At 33.6% G+C, this 21,040-nt stretch overlaps 1 protein-coding gene across 2 annotated transcripts in view; it reads left to right on the top strand.

Annotated features, from left to right (window-relative positions):
- The window catches only part of LOC145284706 (uncharacterized), a 2,222,015-nt gene that overhangs the window by 519,603 nt on the left and 1,681,372 nt on the right, over positions 1 to 21,040 (top strand). The gene's annotated exons all lie outside the window — the stretch shown is intronic.

Raw genomic sequence — 21,040 nt, 5'->3', positions numbered from 1 at the left:
CGCTCAACATTCAATCTGTGGAGAGTGGGTTTAATATTCGTAAACAAAGTAATTCTGTCAAATCATAAAACCTTTAGCCTCCTCAAAGAACTGGAAATAATACGGAACATGGGAACGATTATTGTGATAATTGGTGCACTGGGGACCATCTTAGAGACATTTGAGGTCAGAGGGTGGAATCAGAAATTCCAAGGACAAACAATTGAGATCATTTACAGCAGGACAATGTTAAGGTTAGACTGGCATGTGTTCCAAGGAAAGAGCTGTGAAGTTTCTGTCATTTGAGGCCGACTCACAATTCATACTCTTATCAGGATATGGACAGGGACGAAAAGTCTACTTGTAATATGTTTAAAACGATATGATGAAGAATGGAAATATCTTAGACATTAAATGACTGCATCAAACTAATTTTTATTATTTTAATCCATATTGCAAATATAATCGACAAAAATAAAATGTGAACTAGTATTTTATCAAGTAATAATGAAATACTACTATAAGGACTAAGATTTAAAAAAAAATGACTCCCAGGGCTCCTTTAAGCGAAAATTAATGCAATTCTCTTTAATTTTTTAGTGTTTATTATCATTAGCTATTTTATTATTACTTTTTATTAGTTGGTGTTTATTCTTAATAGTAGTGGAGGTAGTAGCAGTTGCAGTTTAATTGTTATCCCCAATGTCACCCAATATTTCTTCCTACCAAATTTGGTTTAAATATAATTAAGTATTGTGAAGTCTATAAGGATTAATTGTTTGTAGTAGTAGTAGTAGTAGTAGTAGTAGTAGTAGTAGTTACCATCGTTGGCACGACCAAATCTGATGCAACTAGTTTTTGGGCTGACTGACTGTTGGACAAAATGTGTTCAATTATTATATAGATAATGACATTTATATGCACTAATATCCTGATTTCGTTCGGTAAAAGTAATTACAAGGAATTGAAGATATAAATTCTACTCAATATCAAATTTGTTGCTATGTTCAAAAAGTTTAAAACTCTGCTTTAAAAAGGAGATTCTAGCAAGCCTCTGCAAATTTTGATAACATATTACACAAAACGTTTACTAAAGTCAGTTCTAACTAACCTTGAAACCTAGGTTAATATATTACCGATTTTCTGCTAACTTCAGTCCAATTTGAGAACGATTTAGATAATTGCTAGCTCGGATACTTATCACTAGATGGGTTCATAATCATGAGACCTACTTAGAACTACTACTACTACTACTACTACTACTACTACTACTAATAATAATAATAATAATAATAATAATAATAATAATCCATTTTATTATCTTATTTCCTATCATCAGAGATGTACCATTTTCTGAACATTTACAAATCTCAGTTTTCAAATTCGGCGATCATGAAGATTGATTCTGGTTCAAATTTCTTTTGTGAAAGATCAAAATTTTCTTGGCATTCCACTTGCCTCGTGCCTTTTTTCTTAACAACACTGCATATATTTAAAATCCAGAAATCGGTCCTCTCAATATGGCTAAACCAATATAGCAAAGTGATCGTTAGCAACTCATTAGGCACTAGATTGCAAAATCGATTTTGTACTTTGTCAATGCAGAAAGACTGCTCTAAATTGCACATACACAGATATAGTTGCAGAAATACTCCATTTTAGGACGTATTTGAATCAGGAGTTAGTTACTTTTTGCCTTAGCAATATTTTTGTTTTTATTTTAGGTAATGAGTGAATATCAATCAGAAGAAATTATAAAAGAAAGGGGGCATTTCCCTAAGGAGAAATTTATTCATTGTATATATATACACACTAGCGGCCAAAAATCTGGGACAGTTTACTTTTTTTCAATTTCTCCAGAATATTTTCGGGGATTACAACTGAACTTACACATTTAACATCTCTTATGTTGATACACTGTATTAATTACACTTCATTATAAAGAATAGAAAAGGTTATTTCGATTTTGGTTTAAATTAAAGTGGCCAAAACCGTGGGACAAGCAAAGAAAAAATATTATTGTGTACTGTGTAGTCATTTTTTCCACTTTTTAAAGTACTAAAATGACGAATAAGGCGATTACGTCACTTTATAGTCATTGCAACCGGTTCCATCATCATTATTAAAACCAACACAAAGTCAAGTATCTGCAGAATGTCTTCTTGGTTCCTCCTCTTCTCTTTTCTCTCTCCCAACAATCGAACACAGCATATAATAACAAAACTCTAAAGCACGTCTGACAGCACTGACTTCTGCCAACAGTCTCCCCTCCTCCTAACAACACAGGCCTTTTATATCGCAAAATCGTTCACCTCTATTTGCATATTCTTCTAACTCACGTGATCACTACTCTATAAATAAGAGTCTTGACCATTTCTTTTCTTTCTTTTCATTTATTTTTGGTGACCGACCCGCACGTGGTCTATCCAGGTAAGTCACGCATTTCTCCACACTCCCCCCTGATCTCATGATCACAAACAGGACATGCGGGCAATCGTCGTTGGCGGGTACTCCTTCGAAGAAGCACTTCCTCATTGCTGTTTTCTTCATTACCACCATCATTACTACCAGTCTGTTCCATTATCCCGTCTCGTTGGGTTTCGCAATCACGGGGGGTGGGCAGTATTCGTCTCTGTCGAGTATTTCGATGAGGCATTACTTCCTTGTGTCCATCGCTCTCCTCACTATTGTCATCAGTATGTCCCATCATTCCCTCATCTGGTTCTGTTGGTGGTGTTTCTATGCTCACCTGAAGGGGCAGTAAGTGATCAGGATCATCTCTGAACGGTGTGTGATCCTCCTCATCGTCCTCAGAATCAGAAGAGGTATAACAAGGGCGGATATCTTTTACGTGACGTGGTATGCCACCAATCAACATAGTCTGAGGACTTATGATTTCATCTATTTTTCCCCGGAAAAATTTCGTAGTGCACCCAGCATTTGGGGGTTTTATCCAAACAAGGTCTCCCACCTGATATGGTGTATTGACAACACTCACCACTGATGGTATGGCATCAACTCCTTTCACACGCTGTTCATATTGGTAAATCCCATTGGCTGGTGCAGTTGCTGGTGTTGCATTGTCCTTGGGTGTTATATTATACCAGTACACAGCTTCTGGAATAGAGCACTGCGTCCTGGCTGCAATTCTTTTGATGGTGCGGTGACACCGTTCTGCTATACCATTACCCTCGGGATAATATGCACACCGATAATGCATTTTAATCCCCCATTCGTGCACGAATTTCTGAAATTCTTGACATCGAAATGTGGCGGCATTATCAGTCAGAATTTCACTCGGGGCACCACGTTCAAAAAAGACGGCTCTCAACTGTTGTATAATGCTGGCTGCATCCTGTCGTGTCAACAGGCGCCATATTGTGAAACGCGTCGGGCCACAATCCGTCATGGTCAAAAAATGTTTGCCCCCATAATGTGTTATGTCCATCCCTACTCGCTGCCAGTTGCCCTCCACCTCGAGCTTCCCTTTTTGCCATTGGGATGGTGCCGGATCAATTCTCTGACACTCTTCACACGAACGTATGGCTGCTTTCACTGATGCTTTTGTAGTTGCAGGGCATACTCTTCGGACAAAATATGCAGTCCTCTGAATTCCAGGATGTCCAATCTGCTGGTGTATCATACGGATCTGGTCAGGTGTTAATTGATCCGTTACAGTCGCGCATGTTTGTTGTTGAAGATCGGATCCCTGCCTCATTGCATCGATCCACCTCTTTGGTACTCGAGTCAAGCTATCAGCCAAATTCTGCATCGACGAGACTAACGTAATGTCTACCTGCAAGCTGTATTCGTCAACTAGACGCTTAATTATTGCTAGTCTCCTTCGTACTAGCATTTCACTTGCAGCTCTAGTCTTAACTCGAGCCTTTCCAGTCAAGGTGTCGGTTAACCAATGGTAAACACACAATGAGTCAGTGTGGAGATGCACAACATTCGTCTGCCATTGCAATGCGAGATTAAGACCTTTTAACGTGGCATCAAGTTCTGCCAAATTTATATGTTGGGCATCATTTTTCGGACGAAGCCAGCATGCATCTTCCACAACAACACCTAGTTGCTCCAACACGACACCTGTAGCCAACGAACTTGCGTCAACCCATGCATTTAGTTCGTTTCCAGACACTTGCCACTCACCCCGGGCAGGGTCATTCCTATGCACTCTGGACAACATTTCAGCCATCATTTGTTGGTTTATCCAGGTAAGTCACGCATTTCTCCACAATTATAACACCTAAAATTGATGCTTCCATAAAAAATCAATTATCAAACTTCATGGAGAAAACCATTCAATATGGAAGCTGTCGAAAAATACCGTTGGGAGAGTTATAAAGGGTTTCAAGAATACTGGGAAAATTCTACCACCGAAGGAAAATGGCAGACCTCGAATAACCTCTAGACAAGATCGATTGATTAAGATGGCACTGAACGATAGGTTCCAGACAGTTTCCAGCATTTCTTGTGAACTACATGCCTGTCATGACTTCAAAGCGTTTTGTAAAACAATATCAAGACGCCTGAATGAAATTGGTCTGTTTGCGAGATCACCAGCTAAGAAACTGTTGATAAACAAGAGGAACAAGAAACTCAGATTAAACTTTGCTCAAGAGCATGTGCTGTGGACAGATGATCAGTGGCGAAATGTACTTCTTCTGATGAAAGTAAGTTTAATGCATATGGATCTGACGAGAAGAAATTAATAAGGATGTTTGCTGACGAAATATTTAATAAAACATGCACAAAGAAAACGGTTAAGTTTGGTGAAGATAGTGTCATGGTGTTTGGAATGATTTCTTGGGAAGGAACGACTGATCTGATCTGTCTAAACACCAGAGTTAATGGGGAACCGTCTGAGTGCAAAAACTCTATCAATACTGAAGATTTGTGGTTAAAACTTTAAGAAGAATGCACAAAAGTTTCACGTGATGAATGTCGCCATCTCATTCAATTTTGCAGTAGAAGGTGCGCTGCAGTTATAGAAAATAAAGGCTCGTTCACTAGATATTAAATGTGTGTCCACCAATTTTGGTATTCCGATGCTTCAATGTTATTATTTTAAAATTTATTTTCTTTGTCCCATGGTTTTGGCAACTCTAATTTCAAAAAAGAAAAAATTGAAATGCTCATAACTTTCCATCCTTTAAAATGAAGTGTAATTAATACAGTGTATCAACATAAGAGATATGTTTAATGTGCGTAAGTTTAGTTGTAATCCCTCAAATGTGTTAGTGTGTATATATATGAGGGGATTTGGTGTTTTCTTTGATTTTTTTTCTAATAGAAGATAACTCAATTCTGAATATTACGGAGTCCGAAAATAAAAAAAAGTAAAATAGCGAATATTTAGGTTTTTGTTCGCAACATGTGATACGAAAATGAAGAAAAAAGAATGAATATTTTTGTCAACAATGATTGGAGTAACTTTTTTTCTTTAAGTTTGAAGATTTGTCTGTTTTTTGTTTTTATGTCTTATCTGTATTAACATTTGATGAAACGGTCATAATTTTTTTTAGATAAAAATTAATTTTACTTTTTAGAAAGTCTTGTGCCTTTCTATTAGAAAATATTATAACTACTCTGAACTTTAATATTAATACAGTGTGAACTTCTGATATTTGTGAAAATTTACACTTAATTTGGACTACATAAACATGTATGTATATATATATATTAATATAATAATATATTAATATATATATTAATATATTAATATTTATATATATATATATCAATATAATAATATATATAGATATTATATATATATATATTAATATATATTTTAATATATATATGATATATATTGTATAGAATATATATATACATTAGTATATATATATATTATATATATATATATATATATATACATATATCTTAATATATATATATATTATTATATATATATTATATAATATATATATATTGATATATATATGTATAGATATATATGTGTATAGATATATATATGTGTGTGTGTGTGTGTGTGTGTGTGCGTGTGTGTGTGTGTGTGTGTCTGTCTGTCTGTCTGTCTGTCTGTCTGTGTGTTACTGTGTATAACTCCGAAAATTGATAGATTTGTAAGCAAGTAATCTAAATTATTATGCATTTATAGTGCATTTGTTTATGAATCTAGCTTCTTAATTTTATTGGCAATAATCTCAAATAATTACGCTGACTTTAAAATTTATTAAAGTCACATTTCTTATTGAAATATCCTGGAAATATATTAAAATTATTTTGTCTTCATTGGAAAATGATTCAGTTCTTGTGCCCTCTAAACAAGTTCAAGATGACAAAAGTCAGGAACACAAAAGCAGTGTTTTAAGGCCTTATATAAAAATAAAACAAACAACATTAATATCAAAAAGCGAAGAAAAAAGGGGTTTAAAATTAGAAAAATGCCTGCTAGAAAATCATTCTTTTCCTGTAGAAGTTGCGTAAAAATAAAAGGCATTGCAAACAAAAAATTTTGTAACAAGAAGAAGCGAAAACAATGATAAAATAAAGAACGCAGCAATTGATAATTAGAGAGAGAGGGAAATAAATAAGAAGGAATATAGAAAAGGCCGTCCAGAAATATTTAAAGGTGCAATTATCTTGATAGGAAGTCTGCAATCTTTCATTTGAAAGGACTTTATAAAATAGTTTTGTTTTGCTGTTGGCCCTCACAATAACACGTAAAAAAAGGGAATGCCTTCAACATAATTAGTTAGTTGTGGTTTTGGAAAGAAAAAAATGTTACGGTTAGTTGTGTAAATTATTCTATACAATTTGTACCTTCCTTTATCTCTTTTTTTGTGTCTTCACTCTACATGAGCAGCCATCTGTATGTATTAAACAATAGAGCAGAAGTCTCTTTTCAAACAAATTTCATGCAGTTCTATCGCGCTTCACTTCAAAGAATTTTAAAATCTTTTGATTAATTTTTAAAGTTTTCATTAAAAAAAGAAGATAAAATTTAGTCCATGATGAGTTTCAAGGCAAATAACTGATTACAGAAATTACACAGAAATTAGTTGAAATCATTGTTCAAGCAGGAAGACTCGACGTTGCTCGGGATTGAATTAGGATTACTACTATATACTTTTTTTTACTGTGAATTAAGTTAAATCTTGGAACAGAAGAGTTTGTGCCACTTTTATGTGTCTTAAAAAGATTAAAAACAATATATGATGCTTATTTCAATTTTGATCAAAATCTAATACAGGATTTTGATTCAGAAAATGACTAAAAATTAAGGGGTCTAATTGCATGCTGTTTGAAGAAGGCAATAGAATAGGAAACAATGAATGATTAGACTAGTCCGTTATATTTTAAAGGGAATATCATCCCAGCATTAATACAATTTAATCTGTAATTATCGATAGAAAGAGAGAAACAGATGCATAGCGAGTAGGAAGAAAGTTATTTTAGATTTTCGAATTTTTTTATACTTCATAATTCACATTTTTCTTATTGAGATGACCCCAATGAATCACATATTTTCAAATATATATATATATATATATATATATATATATATATATATATATATATATATATATATATATTCCTATAAATTCGTTTTTCTTTTGTGTGTATTGATATTCATACTAAAAACCCTCTTTTCTATTTATTTAAAAAGACAATACAATTTTCTTATATATGGCTTGTGGAAGTGCATTCACTAGCAAAAGATCTAGCTAATTTGCATATTCTTTTAAACATTCATTTTAATAAATTCCCTATTAGTTTTTTTTCGGTTTTCTTATGTGATGATCATCTAGAGTTTACTATTACGTGTAATTATATTCATGCAGATATTCTACAGGATTTATACTTGCATAATATTTGCGTAAAATCTTTACAGTAAACAAAAAATTGTTTCCATATATATGTATGTATACGTATATATTTTTGTTTAATCTATTAGTCTATCCATCTATACTCCTATAAATTCGTTTTTTTTTTCGTGTGTGTAGTGATATTCATATTAAATCCCTTTCTCTATTTATTTAAAAAGAAAATACAATGTTCTTATATATGGGTCATGGAATTGCATTTACTAGCAAAAGATCTAACTAATTTGCATATTCTTTTAAACATTCACTTTAATCAATTCCCTATTAGTTTCTTCGGTTTTCTTATGGGATGATCATCTAGAGTTAACTATTACGTCCAATTATATTCATACAGTTGTTCTACATGATTTTTACTTGCGTAATATTTGCGTAAAAATGTTTATAGTTAACACAAAATTGGTTCCATATAAATTTATGTATACGGATATATTTTTGTTTCACAAATTTTGCCTACCAAACTCCTCCTAGAGTTTTTCGTCTACAGACATGACACTTCATATATAAGGTATTTGAATACACGCGAAACTTTATATTTGGGTTTTAGCCCGGAAAAATCAGTGCAAAAATGTGAAAATTAAAAAAAAAATGACATTTGCCAGGTGAAGGTCGAACGCCGGCATTACAAACACATAACGTAGTAGCTATTGGTTCAGGTTGTAATTTTTAGCCTTGCAGTAAACATGTCCTCATAACCCTGTTATAATCGGTAGAGGCAAAAATAAATCGTAAGCTGAACGTTTTGGTTTCGATTCTTGGTGGTGGCATACGAGTTTTTTTTTCTTTTAACTTTTAAAATCATTTCTATATATTGCGTCCAATATCTATCTATCGATCTATATATCTATATAAGTGAACGTATCTGTGTATCTGTGTACATTTTCCTACGCAATAACTCTGTCAATTTTTAGTCTACGGACTCGAAATTTGATATACAGGTTACTGAGATTTGGGGAAATCGACGTGATCTGATTTTGGCCCAAAATTGGGGGATTAAGAGGTCAAAGTTCAACGATTTCACCTTTGAGAACTCTACCAAACTCCTCCGACAATTTTCGGTCTACGCACTTGAAATTAACTTAATAACTTGATTTGAGCCCAAAACAATAAATTTTCAAGGGTCATAATAGGGGTCAAAGTTTTAAAAAAGTTACCTCTGCGGTCTCTTCCAAATTACTCAGACAATTTCTGGTCTAAATATTTGAAATTTTACATAAAGGGCATTCAAAGATAGGGCAAGCTTTTTCATCAGTTTGGTCGAAAATTTTTAGTTACCAATATATAAATGTATGTATGTATGTCTGTTTGCATATCTGCCTTAAACTTTCAATAGAGGCGACAGATTTTACCAAGATCAGTATCGTTTTAAAGTCTGATCTTTCATACGACAAATATCGAAAAACTGGCTAAAACATTAATATCTTCCCCTTCAACTACGCACTTTTCTACAGGGGGGAGTACTTTTTTCGCCTATATTTTTTAAAGTTATCCTCTCCTTTAGATTGTCTAACCTTAATTTTAAAAAATGTCGTTTCCGGTTTAGCGGTGGTAGTAACAGCATAATCGTAAGGTTTTACCCCGTTCTTTTCCTCCGTTGCGGTACAGGTTCAAGCCTGCCTTTCTACTATCACTTTTTTTTTTTTTTTGCTCAACATACACACCCAAACACCCGAGCAACGCCGGGCGCCCATGCTAGTATATCTATAAAAGTGAACGTATCTGTCTGTCTGTCTGTCTGTCTGTGTGTCTGTCTACATTTCCTTTGCAATAACTCTATCAATTTTTATTCTACAGACTCGAAATTTGATATACAGGGTATTGAGATTTGGGAAAATCGATGTGATTAGTTTTCGGCCAGAAATTTAGCGATTAAGGGGTCAAAATTCAACGATTTCACCTTTGAGGACTCTACCAAACTCCTTCCATAATTTGGGCGCTAAACACTTGAAATTTTAGATATAAGTTACTTGGAAATGGATCTAACTTAATAACTTGATTTGAGCCCGAAATAATAAATGTTAAGGGATCATAATAGGGGTCAAAGTTAAAAAAATTGACCATTTTTTTTTTTTTGCTCAGCATACACCTCCAATCACCCGGGCAACGCCGGGCTTAAATGCTAGTAATCTATAATATAAATCTCGCCTGTCTGTTTTAATATATGTATATATGTGCGTATATTTGTCTGCCTAAAACTTTTGACAGGCGACGGATTTTCACGAGATTGGTATCGTTGTGAAGCCGCTCTTCGGACGACAAATACAGAAAAATTGGCTAAAAACATTAATGCCTTCACCCTCAACTGAGCGCTTTTTTCGGTGATGTTTTCGAAAGCCATCTCTTTTCGATTGACTAGCCTTAATTTAAACCTGCACCACTTCCGGTTGGCGATGGACGCAACAGCAAAGACATCAGGGATTTTCCCCATTCTTTTCCTCCTGCATGGTACAGGTTCGAGCCTGCCTGCCTACAACCACTTTTTCTTTTGCTCAACACCCCCCTCTAAACACCCGGGTAACGCCGGGTCCCCAGGCTAGTACGTATATATTTTTGTTTAATCTATAAAAGTGAACATGTCTGTATGTCTGTGTGTTTGTGTGTGTACATTTTCCTATTCAATAACTTTGTCAATTTTAAGTTTACAGACTCCAAATTTGATATACAGAGTACTGAGATTTGAGAACTCTTGGTAATCCGTGTTCGGCCAGAAATTTTGCTGTTAAGGGGTCAAAGTTCAACGATTTGACCTTTGAGATCTCTACCACACTCTTCCAACAATTTTCGGGCTACACACTTGAAATTTTAGATATAAGTTCGTTCGACATGGAGCCAACTTAATAACTCGATTTGAGCCCAAAACAATAAACGTTAAGGGGTCATAATAGGAGTCAAAGTTTAAAAGAATTCATCGCTTTTTTATGCTCAACATACACATACAAACACCCGGGCAACGCTGGGCTGAAATTTTAGTATATCTATAAAAGTGAACGTGTCTGTGTGTCTGTCTGTGTACATTTCCCTATGCAATAACTCTGTCAATTTTTAGTCTACAGACTAAAAATTTGATATACAGGGTATTGAGATTTGGGAAAATTTTTGTGATCGGTCTTCGGCCAGAAATTTGGCGGTTAAGGGGTCAAAGTTCAACGATTTGACCTTTGAGAACTCTACCAAACTCCGACAGTTTTGTGTCTAAACACTTAAAATTTTAGATATAGGTTCCTTGGACATGGATCTAACTTAATAACTCGATTGGATCCCGAAACAATAAATTTTAAGGGGTCATAATAAGGGTCAAAGTTTTTTTTTTTTAAATTGACCCCTGCGGTCTCTACCAAATTACTCAGACAATTTCTCGTCTAAACATTTGAAATTTTATATAAAGGGTATTCAGCAATAGGGCAAGCTTTTTCATCGGTTTGGGTCGAAAATTTTTAGTTACCAATATATAAATGTATGTATGTTTGCATTTCTGCCAACACTTTCGACAGAGGCGACGGATTTCCTCATGATCGGTATCGTTTTGAAGTTCAACCTTTCAGACAACAAATACGAAAAATTGATGAAGCATTAATATCTTCACCTTAAACTGGGCACTTTTCTACAAGGAAGGGGGTCGCTTTTTTCGCCGATATTTTTTTTTAATCATCCTCTCCTTTCGATTGTCTAGCCTAAATTTAAAAAAATGTCACTTCCGGTTTGGCGGTAGTAGTAACAGCATAGACGTCAGGGTTTTTCCCGTTCTTTTCCTCCTTTGTGGTACGGATTCGAGCTTGCCTTTCGACTACCATTTTTTTTTTTTTTGCTCAACACACACATCCAAACACCCGGGCAACGCCGGACTGAAATGCTAGTATATATATATATATATATATATATATATATATATATATATATATATATATATATATAAAGGTGAACGTCTCTTTCTGTGTGTCCGTGTGTGTACATTTCCTTACACTGTCAATTTTTGTCTACAGACTCGAAATTTTATATACAGGGTACTAAGATTTGGGAAAATCTTTGTGATCGGTTTTCGGCCAGAAATATGGCTTTTAAGGGGTCAAAGTTCAAGGATATGAGCTTTGAGAACTCTACCAAGCTCCTCCGACAATTTTGGGTCAAAACACTTGAAATTGTAGATATAGGTTAATTGGACATGGTTCTAACTTAATAACGCAATTTGAGCCCAAAACAATAAATGTTAAGGGGTCATAATAGGGGTAAATTAAAAAGAAAAAAAAATTGACCTCTGCGGTTTCTTCCAAATTATTCAGCCAATTTCTGGTCTAAATATTTGAAATTTTACATAAAGGGTATTCAAAGATAAGGCAAGCTTTTTGATCGGTTTGGGACGAAAATTTTAGCTGCCAAGATGTCAAATTAAAAAAGATTTGACCTTTGCGGTGTTTTAGCAAACTACTCAGCCAATTTTGTGTCTAAACATTCAAAATTTATACATAACAATATTCAGACATTTGGCAAGCATTTGAATCAGTTTTGGGGGCAACATTCAAAAGTCAAAGTCGAAAGAGTTGACCTTTGCAAATTCTACCGAATTCCTCTGCCAATTTTGGGTCTAAAGACTTGAAATTTAAAATGTAGGCAACTTGGATATGGTTAAAACTTTATGTTTTGATTTGAGACCATAATAGTAAATGTTAAATTAATTAACCTTCATGTAGTTTTCTTGCATATCCAACGCAAAACAAAAATGTATTTATTTATTATTTCGTAAAAATTTATTATTGTTTTGTAAAAATTAGTTATTATCTCGTAAAATTTTTTCATTATTTCGTAAAAATCTTACATTCTAGTTGCTGAAGGCGTTTTTGATATAAGGTTTTTGAAGAATTGCTCACAGAGAAAGTTGTTGGTAGTGCTAGTCAGTAGGTGAGAAGTTCGGAGGGTATGGCAGATGAGGCAACGTTTTGTAGCCCAATTTCTTCAACATTAGTCGGTCACAACGTGCGATGGGGCATTGTCGTGAAGTAGAATCAGACCTTTTTGTTGACTAATACTGGATGTTGTGGTCGAAGTTTCTGATGCATTTCCTCCATTTGTTGACTTCACTGCCATAATGGTTTCATCTGTATTAAAAAAACTGTAATGGATGAGATCGGTTGCAAACTACCAAACAGTTAGAATGGCCTTCCTTTGGTGCAACTCTTGTTTTGAAAAGTATCATGGAGCTTCGTCGGCGTCTAACCACTGAGCTGAGCATCGCCAATAGTCATAAAGAACTCTCTTTTCATTGAGTCACAACCTGGTCAAGAAACGGGTCGTTCTTGTTGGGTAAAAGAAGAGAAAATGACATTTCATAACGGTGTTCCTTTTGGTTGTTGTTCAATTCATGAGGCATCCGTTTATCAAGTTTTTCCACTCTCTCTCAAGTGGTTGGAAATCGACATATACATTACGTCTAATCTAGAAGCAAGTTCTCGCACAGTTGAGTGGTAATTGGCTCCGATTCTACTAAGGCTCTTTACCGATCGTTGTCAACATCTGATGGTCAACCACTATGCTCACCATCTTCAAGCCTCTCGTCGCTGTCACAAAATTTCTTAAACCACGATTGTTCAGTACTGGTTCCTGGGTCCTGGTTGATATTGCAAGCTGTATCAGCAACTTTTCTACCTAGCTTGAATTGAAATAAGAAAATTGTGCGAATTTGCTATTTTTCTATCTTGTATTCAACGATCTGAAAAGAAAGACATAATTATTTTAAAACGATTGTGATTTAAACGATTAGATAGAGCAAAAAAAAAAAACACTCTTTAAAATAGTATACAAAGTAAAGATATCATAACGAAAACTTATTGAAAGTACATCATTCCAAATCAAAATTAAAAATTCCGCAAGAACTTTCATATCAACCTAATACATAATTACTGCTGATAGGAAGATCTGAACCCAGTCAAAAAGTCACACTTGACATCGTAGGTTAGCAACTTACTTTTAGGCTACCTCCAATTAAAGGAAATTAAGTACCTTATAAATGCCAAATCAGTGGGCATAGATAGTAAATAACTATGAGGTTATTCGATGACCAGGAATTGGAATATTGCATTTATACTAAAGTTAACTGTCTTTTCTTAATTCCCTAAAGAGAGCTCAACTTTAATTTTCTAAAGGAGCTTTATAATTATAATATTTTCCAAAAATAAATATTAGCAATTTTTTATATAACTACAGACACTAGTGTGTCATGCTTTCACAATCATCAGTGTATGAAGCGCTATTTACTGCTAATATAATCATATATATATATATATATATATATATATATATATATATATATATATATATATATATATATATATACGCCTTCCTCATCATTATCGCTATCCATTGCTGCTATAGATACTTTTACAGACATTTTTTGCACATCTATACGAGTCATATCTTAGGTTCAATTTGAATCGGAACATCTAAAGTTTGTAAGTGTATTATTAGTAATTTCTGAGTTTTAGCCAAACACACGCACACAGACAGAAATACTTTCCTTTATATAATAACTAGCCTGGGTAGCCGGCGTTGATCGGTTGTTTGGAGGTGTGTGTGTAGAAAAAAACGTGGTAGTAGGCCGGCAGAATCGAACCCGTATCTCGAAGGAGGCAAAGAATGTGAGAAAAATCGTGACGTCTTAGCTGTTGCGCCTATCGACAAACCGGAAGTGACATAAGTTTAAATTAAGACTAGGGAATCGAAAAGAGGCGATGACTTTCGAAAATATCTGCGAAAAAAGCGACCCCCCCCCTGTAGAAAAGTGCCCAGTTGAGGGTGAAGGAATTAATGATTTTTGGCCAATTTATCGATATTTGTCGTCTGAAAGGTCGAGCTTCAAAATGATACCGATCACGTGAAAATTCCTCGCTTCTATCGAAAGTTTTAGACAGACATACATACATACATGCATACATTTAAACAGATAGGTGAGATTTATATTATAGAAGTCATGACTCAAATTCAATTTTTCTCCTTCAGTATTTAATTATTTCTAATAATAAGCGTAGCAGTTGCAAAACCCAAGATAAAATGCTTTATAAAATATATATTGAGTTTTTCATCATTTGTTTTTCCATAAAACGATTATAAATCATCAGTTTACTGTAAAAAACATAAAAGAAAAAGGAAAAAAAAAAAAAGAAATGAAGAAAAAAATATTGCTGTAGTGAAAAAAAATCTCAAAGCAAAATGTAATACTGACAATTCTCCCAAAAGGATATTTTTTTAATGACTCCAATATAAAATTGCTTTTATAAAAGACACTAAGACCTTTCGGTTTCCAGGTCAATGCTCTACTGAGTGAGAAAAATCAACAAGTAATTTTCGTTTCTTGTAGATTTGTTTCGATATATGAAGAAAGTTTTCTTTCATTTGACCTGTTCGTCTGTAGGTTTTAATATGTTGACATAACAAGTCAGCCATAGACCTCCCGCTCAAAAATGTAAAAACACAAACCAAATAGAAAAAGAATCTTTTTTTCTGAATGGGTTATATTAAAAGTATAATAAAAAAAAATACGGCCGCATATTGACCAATAAAACTATTGATTACTCTTCAATGTATTTTCTTCTTTTATAAAATACAAAGCTGTAAATAAAAAACAAAGATAAAAAAATAACGGGCTGCCTTGTTAGTCCCTCATGGTTATCAGTCGGAACCCATTCAGCCTTTCATAGACTTCTGCTAATATAATATTATTGGTGCAAAATCAATAGCCATTGTATATATTAGATCTTAGAGATTTTATCTATGCATTCCTTTTTCTCAATAAAGTTTATCATCGATTTTGTTACGCCTCTCCCCCTCATCCATAGCAGAGAACCTGCACAACCAAATTATAACAATACGCCTAATCAGTTTTTCCCCTAGATTGCTCATAGCCAAAGGGTCTTTAGGGCTTACAGGCGTACAGCTTGACAATAAAAATATATTACTTTGAAGCAAACTGTAGGAATTTGTATAGTGTTATCAGTACAGAATAGAAGATTCCATTGCTTCTATAATTATAATCTTTCTAATTTGGAACAATTCATTAAATTTTCCTATTCTATTTCACTTTGCAAAATAGGCACACACACACACACACACACACACACACACACACACACACACACACACACACACACACACACATATATATATGAGCAAACAGTTAATAAAATATGTTAAAAAAACACTTTGAAATGAGTTAAAAACATATTTAATCTGAAAAGGAAACACTAGATAAATGGATAGTCCTTAATCCGCGGAGTTTCGAAGAAATACTTTCTTTCTCATCAGAGGGTAGGAATTAGCAAAATGCGGGATTGGATTTTGCATGCAGAAGTATTTGATGAAATAACAAGTAAGTCAAAGATCTTACTTGAAAACAAAAAAGTGAAGCAGAGGGAATATAGTAAAGAAAAAGATGATTACACATGAATGGATAGTCTGGTGGAAAATAAAAAATCCAGTGATGATAAAATCCAAATGTAAAACTTCAACTTTATTTTATTTTATTTTATATATATATATATATATATATATATATATATATATATATATATATATATATATATATATATATCCCCAAAACCTCTGGCCTTGGTACTGTGGTTTCAAATGATCTGAAATAACAGCAAGAGGAGACTTGATTCCAAATATTTCTCATATGTTATATCTCTCCTCTTTGGTTTTCATACATAAAGTAAATTTCACAGTGTATAAGGATTATTTGGTACTGGAGATATTCATAATCGTGCCTTATTTCCAAAAGAGGGGAGATATAACATGAGAAATATTTGTAATCAGCAGGGCTATGACAACCACATATTCTTTTCATTGTTTTGACGCTCGAGTATATATCCGACACAGTTAAACACAGTTAATCAACCGAGAACCACATTACTCTATATAAAAGTATATAAGATATCAACGGATACACACTCAAGAGTCAAAGCAATGAAAAGAATATGGTGTTGTACTAGCCTTAGTAATCAGGTCTCCCCTTGCTGTTATTTCAGATAATTTGTAACCATAGCAGCAAGTTTTGTCTTCCCTCCATCAAGACCAGAGCTTTTAGGAAAATATAAGATATTTTGTAATTCACATGCAAAACTATTAAAACGAATGACTATGATTGAAATATCGGTAAAGGTGCAGTATCTTTCCATCTGCAAAAAATCCTTTAAAATTACCACCATTACAAATTTTCAAGGGTGCTGAAAACGATAATAACAGTTAACATCCCAGGAAATGAACACTTTCCAAGATATGTAGTTTTAAAAGTGAGGGATCACTTTCCTATATTAATTTAATGTAAAATGAATACTCACTTTATAGCCACCTTTTTTTTTGGGGGGGGGGAGTATCTATTATTTATTTTAGAGGTGGTGTTTATTTGGTAATTGTGGCCTGATAGGCTAACACAAAACCTACCTTAAAAAACTGTCTTTCTATAGGTTTTCATGTGTGCTGAAAACGAATATCGCATTTAAATTTTCCGCAAATATGTATTTTTCTGGGTATTAAGCAATGTAATTCTTTGTATTATAAATGGTGGCCATTGTTGTATGCATAAGCGCGCATATTTTTGCGTAATACCCAGAAAAATACTTATTTGCAGAAAATTTAAATGCGATATTCCTTTTTAGCACACCCGAAAACTTATAGAGAACAAGTTTTTTTTAAGATAGGTTTTGTCTTGGTCTACCAAGCGGCAGTAACCCCCCCTCCCCAATAACATCTCCTCAAAAAGGTAGCCACAAAATGGGTGCCCATTTTACGTTAAATTGATATGAGAAAGTGATCCACCACTCTTTGAAACAATAATGTGCGACCTTAAGGGCAAATGTCACATAGCCCATTACACAATTCAAGTTATTAACTTTCCAACGAGTTTCCATTTGTTGAATTCTGATAAATAGTCGCTGAGATTTCGAACTTATAAAATTGCCCAAAAAGGTGGTATATCTATATATGCATATATCTATACTCCTAGCCAAATTGAATATTGAAATGTTCATATCTTTGGTTCTATGGGACGAACCTACATGAAAATTTTCAGGGTTTTTGAAGATTATAATAATATTTTATGGTTAAAATTTTATGACAATTGGTAAAAAAAAAAAAAAAATATATATATTTACAAACCAATAAAATATACCCAAAGTTGCTTACATTTGTATATATAGTGTGCTGGCATGCAGTTTTGCTGATTTGGTTGTCTCCCCTACATGTGTCGATTTTGTTGCTTTGTTTGTTTCCCTATATTTGTCAGTTTTGCTACTTTGGTTGTCTCCCTGTAGCCTTGCTTTTGCTAGTATATATATATATATATATATATATATATATATATATATATATATATATATATATATATATATATAGTAGCAAAAGTACCCGTCGTTGACTGGGTTCAAAAATAGCCTACAGAAAATGGACTCTGATTTATTAAAGTACTAGCGAGGGGTACCCGGCGTTGCCCGGGTGTTTGTAGGTGTTTGTGGTGTTAAATAAAAAAAAACCGGGGGGGGTAGGATCGAACCCGAAGCCCTGAGGCGAAGTTTGAAAATAAAATCGGCCAGCCAGAATGAGTTAGTGAAAGATGTTTGAAAGTCGTCGAGCGTTACGACAACGATGTAACCATTGTTATAAGCGAAGTAAGAAAAGAAAACAACGTTTTTATTAAGCGGGGAGGGGGTAATCAAAACATTAAAAAAACACAAAACAATCTAACGTAAGGCAAACGAAGACGTGAAAAATGGCTTAAATAAGCCTGTTTCTAAAAAATCGGTGGATACTCGAGTGTCGCTAAGAATAAGCGAAGTAAAAAAAAAACCCCAAAAAACAAAAAACAGGAAAACGAACGTTACGTGAAAAATGGCTTAAATAACACAGGGTTCAATATTTAAATTTAAAAAATCGAAAAAAAGACAAAAACATCTTACACCACGATTCAAACCCAAAACGTTTAGATAAGGAACAAACACGCTAACCAACTGCGCTAAAGCGATGGAGATGAAATGTGTTCGGTTTTTCAACTATTTAAAGTAAATCAGGTCACGACGTCATGACGTCATCTGACGCATGCGTAGAATCGGTCATCGTTACGAGAAACCCGTTTTTGTTGACCCCCTCCCTGTGGAAAATTGTCGATTTCGGGGTGAAAAAGTTAACGTTTTTGGCCAATTTTTCGATATTTTTCAAGCGAAGGATGGGGCTTCGATATGATACCGAGTTTGTGAATTTTCGTCGCGTCTGTCGAAAGTTTTTAGCAGACACACAAACATACACACATACACACAAACAAACAAACATACATACATTTTCGCTTTTATATATATACTAGCAGGGCTACCCGGCGTTGCTCGGGACCGTATAAACAATGAAAAAACAAAAGCAGATATTGAACATATGTTTTATTCTTAGGGGAGAGGAATCTTTCATCTCAAGTTTTAGCGTTACAAACAAACATTTGTCTTTTATATATATAGACTAGCAGGGCTACCCGGCGTTGCTCGGGACCGTATAAACAATGAAAAAACAAAAGCAGATATTGAACATATGTTTGATTCTTAGGGGAGAGGAATCTTTAATCTCTATGTATTATTTGTTTTATCTACCCTAGGACTGATATTGTTCATGTTTTATCCCTAGCATAGGTAATTTACAGCATGTATATGAAATTGTTTTACCTTAGGGAGAAGAGAACAGGTAATATACAACATAATGTGTCTATATTACATCCCTGGCAACGCCTAGAAACCAGCTAGAACATGTATTTCAGTCAATCTTTATTATATCCTGGGCTATGCCGGGAAACCAGCTAATCTCTTTTTAGTGACTTGACCACCAAAATACCTCCCTAAGTGTGTCCTTTCTTTTGAACTTATTAGATATAGGTATCTAGAAATGTGTGTGAAATTTTGTTGAATGCATTGTTCACTATGATTTTCTTATTGTTCTACACAATATCAACTGTAGCGAAATAACACAGTAAACTTAGTGTAGTGTTAGAATAAAGAGCAAAGGAAAAAATTAGAATCATATTTTGTAATTGCAAATCTAAATGTGCTAGCATGTACCAGTATTTGCCAGGTTGTGGAAATTTGGAACTTATAACATATGTAGTGGCCTTTTCCTAGATACCTATTGCTAAAAATTATACTTTCATTTTGTTAGAAAAATCTCTCTTCAGATGCCCTGCATCATTCAAAATAAAAACAAATATTTTTATAATTGTTTCAGTATATTGCTACACAATGTGAAAGTTTTTAACGTTTGTAAAAAAAATCATGAATGTGCTTATATTGCAAAAAAGAAAATATCAGTGCACAGTATTGAAAGTGTTTGAGATTCAAAAGTCTGTAACATTTCTACTAACTTCATAAGATGTCATGTGAGAAACTGAATTGAATATCAAGACATTATCTGAAGCGTTTTTATTTTGGTGTAACATATGTGTTTACAGTGAACCTTAACTTTTAATAAACAGATTGGTATGCAATGACATAGGCTAAGAATCTTTAAAATATATATAAATTGGAAAAATGTGTGAACAAATGAAAAAAAAATGATCCGCTCCACTTGATGACATCAAGCACAGTAATATTTTAGTGAAGAAAATATGAAATTGATGTTCAGTGATTAGTTTGGATGAATGAGAAAATGTAATTGTTTGATGCATAAAAATAACTCAGTTGCTGTATTTGATATTAAGCAGCAAAATATAGTGATTTGAATATTTGGGAAAACATCAAACCAGATTATGTAAAAAGAAAAAAAAAAGATGAAATTAGAAAATATATATTTTATGTTTATGAGTTCTGCCAATCAAAATTTTGTGGCAGAAATTGGGTGATTACCATGCAATTTTATTTTGGTAAAATTCTTAAATTATTAGAATGTTTATTATAATTTCTAATTAGTGACTTGTTATAATCAAAATCCGCCCTAAAGAGTGTCCTTTCTTTTATTAGGTATCAGAGTAGGTATCAAGATTTCTACTTCTATACAAATGTGATATTTCAGATCTGTACATAAAAAATTTGTTGAATATATAGGTTGAGAATTGTTCTGTGTCGCTCTCTCTCACACACACACGCATTCTCACTTTTATAGATATAATAGATAGATTACTCTAGATATATTTCCATATGTCTGAATACCCTATATACAAATTTTCAAATCTGTAGATAAAAAAATTTGTTGAGTATATA

Source organism: Euprymna scolopes, chromosome 9 (genome assembly GCF_053919585.1).
Source record: "Euprymna scolopes isolate OS-2025 chromosome 9, ASM5391958v1, whole genome shotgun sequence".
NCBI classification, from domain to species: domain Eukaryota; kingdom Metazoa; phylum Mollusca; class Cephalopoda; order Sepiida; family Sepiolidae; genus Euprymna; species Euprymna scolopes.
Note: the sequence above shows the minus strand (reverse complement) of the source record. Positions and strands in the feature narration are given on the sequence as shown.